The sequence below is a fragment of the Orcinus orca genome, chromosome 6 (assembly GCF_937001465.1).
Source record: "Orcinus orca chromosome 6, mOrcOrc1.1, whole genome shotgun sequence".
Taxonomy (NCBI): domain Eukaryota; kingdom Metazoa; phylum Chordata; class Mammalia; order Artiodactyla; family Delphinidae; genus Orcinus; species Orcinus orca.
In genome coordinates, this window is record NC_064564.1 from 85,910,472 (window position 1) to 85,917,589 (window position 7,118).

Sequence of the window (7,118 nt, forward strand, 5' to 3'; positions counted from 1 at the left end):
TGCACTGAATATTTTAGTTTAAGTCTACCTCATAATGTGCTTTTAAAAAATAAATGCTACTTTGAAACATTTGCCACACTTTTTGTGTGTGGTTAACCTATTTAAAAGGTTGATGGCAAACTTGCATTGCAGTGGTTAGGAATCTGCCAATGCAGGGGACATGGGTTCAAGCCCCGGTCTGGGACGATCCCACATGCCGCGGAGCAACTAAGCCTGTGCGCCACAACTACTGAGCCTGCGCTCTAGAGCCCTCAAGCCACAACTACTGAGCCCATGCGCCACAACTACTGAAGCCCGCACGCCTAGAGCCCATGATCCGCAACAAGAGAAGCCACTGCAACGAGAAGCCTGCGCACCGCAACGAAGAGTAGCCCTCGCTCGCCACAACTAGAGAAAGCCGCACACAGCAACAAAGAAGAACCAAAGCAGCCAAAATTAAATAAGTTTAAAAAAGATTAGGAGACCACCTGGAGCTAGATTAAGGGAGTGCAAGTCCTGTTCACACCCTAATCTGGTCAGAGACCCCACCTCTGGAAAAAACAACAACAACAAAAAACTTGCATTTAGCATTAGTTTGAAAATTTTTGTTTACATTTTGTTTACTTTTAGACCAGAATCAAGCATAAGGCTGTAACAGAGGCACTGGCTTGGTGGTTCTTGTTAGTGATATTCTAAACTTTTTTGATCATGTTAACTCTTAACAGAAAAAATTAGAGAATACAATCCAAATTTTGATCATTTATAAATTACATATATTGTTATACTGATCTATTATGTACATTATAAAACATGTATAGGGAAAAAGGAAATTTTAAAAGGATAAGATGTTTAAAAAATCAAAGTTCTACATTACCTCTTGCACTTCCAGGGTTCACCTTGTCCTTCCACTGGCATATGCACACTTCATTTTTTGAAGCCTACCGTTCTAAAACATAGAAATGGCATTTTGCACTGAAAACACATTTACTAAGATCTGAACCATTCACATCTGTTCACTAATGTTCTGGCCATTTACAAGTTTATTTGATATGAATCGTGTGTAGAGTTTTATAAATTATTCAGTGAAAATTATTCATACCAGTAGGAAGCATAGTTGATAAATTTTTGTTAAGCTGTATACAGTGATTGGATCTCATATAGATAAATTTAGAACATGCTACTTTTCACACTGTTCCCTAGAATGACATTTTCTTGTGTTATTTAACTATGATTGATGGTTCATTTTGCCATACTATTTTAAATTTACTAGAAAAATGACGATCCTACTTGGGATGCTTTTTTGGGAAGTCACTGAAAAGAAAAATAGAGTGAATCCCTTTCAGTTTTTTGAGAAATTAATCGTTCTTTAGCTAACTTAACTAACCATAGCACTAATGATCACTATTTCAGTTATTCCTGAAATATGACTGATATATTTTGGACTATTTAAAAATAGATTTTTTTATTTAAAAGGAAGTGATTTTAACGATTTATATTTACATCAGTTTCCTATTACTGATGTAACAAATTACCACAAACTTAATGGTTAAAACAACACAGATACATGTCCACTGAGATTTCCTTCTAGGCCCTTCCCTTCTGGCAGAGAACACATGAAAAGTGGTGCAGGCATTAGCATCACCAGGAGGGCTTGTTAAAACAGATTGCTAGGTTGACATCCAGAGCTGCTTATTTCACAGGTCTGGGGTGGGAGGCCCCATTCTGCATTTCTAACCAGTTCCCAGTTGATGCTGTAGGTCTGGGGACCACAGTTTGAGAACTAGGGATTTAGAAAATGCAGTTAGGGTTTAGATTCTTCATGGATGACAGTTCCATGGATCTCTGTGAAGATAAAGAAAGCCTGTTTGGAGAACATATTAACTTTGGAGCTTGAGAGATGGACAACCATGCATCCCATCAGTTACACCATCCTCCTTCAGCGAGAGCTAAGGCTTCCCTATTTTTAAATGGTATTTAAATTACTGAGCAGTTAATTACACTAAGATCATCTTATCTTCTCAGGAACAGACCTGGTGCCGTGTGCCTTATCTTCTAACTCCACGAGAGGAGCCGCTACAGAATACACTGTGAGCTCCAAACAGCTTCCAACTGCTACGGACAAATTCAAAACAGGGACAACAGAAGCTCTAAGCAGAGCACAGACAACTCACAACAGCTTTTAAACCCTTTTTTGGGGGAAACAGCTGTCTCCTTTGAAAGCTATTTAAATTATGGGTACACAAGGCTGCTGTGCTTACATTAACTTGCAAAAGCCCATCACTATAAAAGATTAGTTCTTGTCTGGGTAAAATGAAGGATCCAAATTTCATTGTAAAAGGATTACTTTATAAAAGTTAAATACAAAGTATCAGATCTGTTCTGAATACATTGTATTTATTCTTAGGCAGTTATTACTGAAGAGGTTTTGTGTGTGTACGTAATAAATGTATGTATAAAAGAAGGACTTCCTGGCCTTTGTTGAAAGTTGCAGAGTATTGGCGGGAAAATCATGATCCCTACCCTGGTCACTTCGGGGGTGAGTAGACCACTCACTTTTGGGGCCCACTTAAGAAAAACTTCAGTTCATCAGCCACCATGTTACTCACCAGCCCTGTCACAATCTGGTGTGTATCCTGGGCTTGAGGAGAGAGAGGAGGTGGCCACCACGTCATTAGGACTAGTGGGAAGGATAAGTTAGTAATATGCCATAGGCCTGTATTCCCCTCTAGCAGGTATTTCTGTAGTATCCTATGACTTCATGGCAGTCTAGAATAATTAGCATACTAAAAGAACTGAACTGAGTCTCTCAATATATTGTGACATCAAATATTGTGATAAACACCCTAATGATTTTTCTTAACATTTTATTATGAGATGTTCAAACATACAGCAAAGATGAAAGAATTTTACAAGATTCTACTGTCAACACTTTACTAAGCTTGTTTTATCAGTTATCCAATATTCTACCCATCCATCAATCCATCTTAATTTTTGATGTATTTTGATGAATTGCAGATATCTGTACCCATCCTTTTAAAACTCCTCAGCAATACATATCATTAACTAAAGTTCAATATTTTTCTGGTGTAAAATTTCCATACAGTGAAGTGCACAAATATTAACAGTATGTTTGCTAAATAAGTTTAGGCCAATGTATACACCTGTGTAACCCAAACCCCTATCAAGATACAGATCACTACCGTTACCCCAGATGCAGAAAGTTCCTTCACGCCCCTTCCCAGAGTTAACCACTGGTTTTTTTCCCCAACAGATTTGCCTCTTTTAGAACTTTACATAAATGGAATCAGACATTATGTATTCTCCGTGATGATTTTTAAAAGACAAATTCCTAAAAAATTCAGTGTCTCTGAAACAGGGAGAATAATAGTGATAAAGATAACACCTGGGATCAGAGTATGATTCATTCATTGAATAGGTATTATGAGAAACTCTAGTCCGTGGATACAAAGATCAGAAAGACAGCCCCTGCCCTCAAGGCATTCACACTGTCTTGAGGGATACAGCACAAACATCTTGGCCAGAGGGCTGAGGTTGAGACAGTCATCACGTGCCACAGGAGACCTAATCCAGCCTGGGAGCCAGTAGGGAATCAAGGGAAATTTAAGGTTTTACCTAGGAACTTGCCACAGGCAGCCAGCTCTGTATAGTCCACAAGTCTAGAATCTTGTAACTCGAAATGATCTGTCCTTAAAAGGGCAGATTTACAGTACTGAGCAGATGTAAGGCAAATCTGCTAAACAAAATAAACTATAAAAGGTACAAATTGAAATTAGGGATGTTTTCTTCTCTAGTTTGAGTTGATTTACATTCAAATGTATTTAGCATTGCTTCCAAACATAAAAACACCATGCTTTTCTGTTCCTGGACCACAAGTGGCAGCAGTTTTGAAGGGCTCCAAACAGCAACAGCAAAGCTTTAAATCTCCTTGGACTTTGCCTTAGCTTTCTCAAGGCTTATCGCACCCATTATATCTCCAAGTTTAGGCCCTCACCTCCTAACTGCTTTTCACTTGTTACCTTCATATTTTACACACAAATTACAAATGAAAAGTACCTGGATCCCTTACATACCCACTTTTCCCTATTACCTGTCTTGAAAACTCTATGGCTCTTTTTCAGTGGGGAGTGAGAAGTGGGGAGCCCAAGAAAACCTCGAAATTTGTTTAATCACTCTTTTTCAGCAAAGTATGAGAGGGGCAAGGAAAGTTTGGAGGCTTCCTTTTTACCAACGGGAAAGGAGAAAGCTATATACCATGTGCCTCGTATTACTATAGGTATGATGACCCTTGAAAGAAATTAGTTTCTTTTCCCTATTATCATCTGAAACAAAAAGGTATATAGCATCTCAATGTAACTAAATGCATTCCCCCTTTTTGGTGTACTCTGTAAGGAGCAAGCCACTGCTGACTAATGACTGGTTCCTGAACTGAATGATGATGGCGAAAGGTAAAGCAACTACTGAGGTGGTCTGCTCTAAACAAAACAAGCCACTGCCTTCATGGCACTTCTACAGTAACAAAGTAGCAATGACACTAATTATTTTAAGGAATACTTTCTTCTTGTCCTTCTTGGTCAGCTTCACTCAGCTGAGATCCACAATTCACAAACAGTGCAAGAATAAGAAAAATGGAGCCTGTATATTGGAGTCCTGACTAGTACAGAGACTTGTCTCAGATTGGCTGGATGTTTCTGAGTAAAGGATAGGTGAATGTATAACTGAATCACTTTGCTGTACACCTGAAACTAACACAACATTGTAAATCAACTCTACTCCCATATAAAATAAAAATTTAAAAAAAAGATAGCGAAGTGTTACAAATGAAGAAGGAGAGCAAAGAAGAGCCTCATCATTTAGCTCATGTATGTTATGGGCTGAATGCTTGTGTCCCCCACGACCCCAAGCTTGCAGGTTGCAGCCCTGACCCGCAGTGTGATGGTATCTGGAGGTGATTAGGTTTAGATGAGGTCAAGAGGTTCTCTCTCTGCCATGTGAAGACACAGCCAAGAAGAGGTCTCTCACAAGTAACCAAATCTGCCAGCACCTTGATCTTGGACTTCCCAGTGTCTGGAACCGAGAAATGTCTTGTTTAAGCCTAAATATTTAGTCTATGGTATTTCATTATGGCAGCACAAGCAGTGTTAAAATTTGTTTCAGGGGCTTCCCTGGTGGCGCAGTGGTTGGGAGTCCGCCTGCCGATGCAGGGAACATGGGTTCGTGCCCCGGTCCGGGAAGATCCCACATGCCGCGGAGCGGCTGGGCCCGTGAGCCATGGCCGCTGAGCCTGCGCGTCCGGAGCCTGTGCTCCGCAACGGGAGAGGCCGCAACAGTGAGAGGCCCGCGTACCGCAAAAAAAAAAAATAGAAAATTTGTTTCTGAAACAACTTCCATGACCCATCAAGGAACTAAAGTCAGACAGGATATATATATATTTTTTTGCGGTACGCGGGCCACTCACCGCTGTGGCCTCTCCCGTTGCGGAGCACAGGCTCCGGACGCGCAGGCTCAGCGGCCATGGCTCACGGGCCCAGCCGCTCCGCGGCACGTGGGATCTTCCCGGACCGGGGCACGAACCCATGTCCCCTGCATCGGCAGGCGGACTCCCAACCACTGCGCCACCAGGGAAGCCCCCTTCACTCTTCTGATTCTTAAAGAAACATTTGTCAGACATCTACAAGGTGTCAGGCACTGTGCCAGGAACTTGAACTGTGGAAACTAGAGCAGAGTCCCTCCCTTATGGAGCTGACATTCAAAAGGGCCAAAGGCATCAAATAATGACAATATAATTAAAACAGGTAAGTGCTATGAAAACAGCACAGGAATGTGGCAGCACAAGAATATGTAAGAGGGGAACCTGCCTTGGTCCTTAAAGTGAGGGCTGGCTTCCCCGAGGGAGTGACGTTTGAGCTGAGATCTGAAGGCCTCAGTAAGAGTTACTGCGTGAACCAGGGGAGAGAGCAGGGTTCAGTGCAGTGGGACTCCACATGGGTAAGGCTGGGAGGCTAGAGAGTACAGAAGTCCCCATGGCAGTGGTTGGGCAGGGCAGTTTTAGCTGGAGATGACAACAAGGGAGACAGGGCCTGGATCATTTCATCTAGAAAAATGATAGGAATATGAAGAATGGATTGAAGGCAGATGAGAATTTTTATAAATCCTATTTTATCCTCAATTTCTACTTCAAAATCACATATACTCATCTGGAGAAAAAGTTCCCTACTGGAAACTAGATGCTGAAGGGATTAAGCTGGGATCAGCCTTTGGAGACTGGGAGGCACTGCAGCTACTGCAGACCTCCCTCCGGCCCCTCCCCGTCACACCAAGAGAAATGCTCTCTACTCCCCTCACTCCGCCAATGGGTTACAATGACATTTCATCAGATGATGTGTCAAACCCGTTTCATGAATTCTAGAGTTCAGGATATTCACTTTTATCCTGAATTTCTAAAAAAATTTCTAAAACAGGAGTGTTTTTAGAAGCATTACATGGCAACTGCTCCCTTACTTGGTGGACCTCATCAGGCAACCTCAACTATCCCTAGAGTCAGGAAGCACCTTATAAATGTAATGTGTAAACCAAGAGTGTAGCTAATATGATTTCAGTCTCCTAACAGAAACAAGCAGTATGAAATCAAAAGCAGATATAAAAAACTCAAAAAGCACAAATGTCCAGATCATTCAGCTTGGGGGTAAGCATGACCTGAAGGTACATAATTACAACAGAAAGTACTGATATACTGAATTCACCAAAACAGTTTATATTCAGTAGGGAAAAGTTTATTTCATTTGAGAACCTTTAAAAAACAAAATGCTTTGTAGTTAACCTATCTAGAAAATTAACTTATCTGGAACTCCTCTTGACCAAACAAAATGGATAATTGAAGAACTGTTCTACCTACAAAGTTATCAGGTGAAGTCACTAATAGTCAAAGTAGTGTGCTGAATGTTTTACCAACAAAAAGACTAATAGACTAATCTACCACAAAAAGGACAGTGCTACTAACCCTAACCCAGCCACAAGAGACCAGAAAAATGGACTTAAAAAAAAATTTATTCCGATCAGAAATACCAAAAGAAACACGTTAACTCTGAAACATTTAACAGATTTCATTTAAACTCATATAG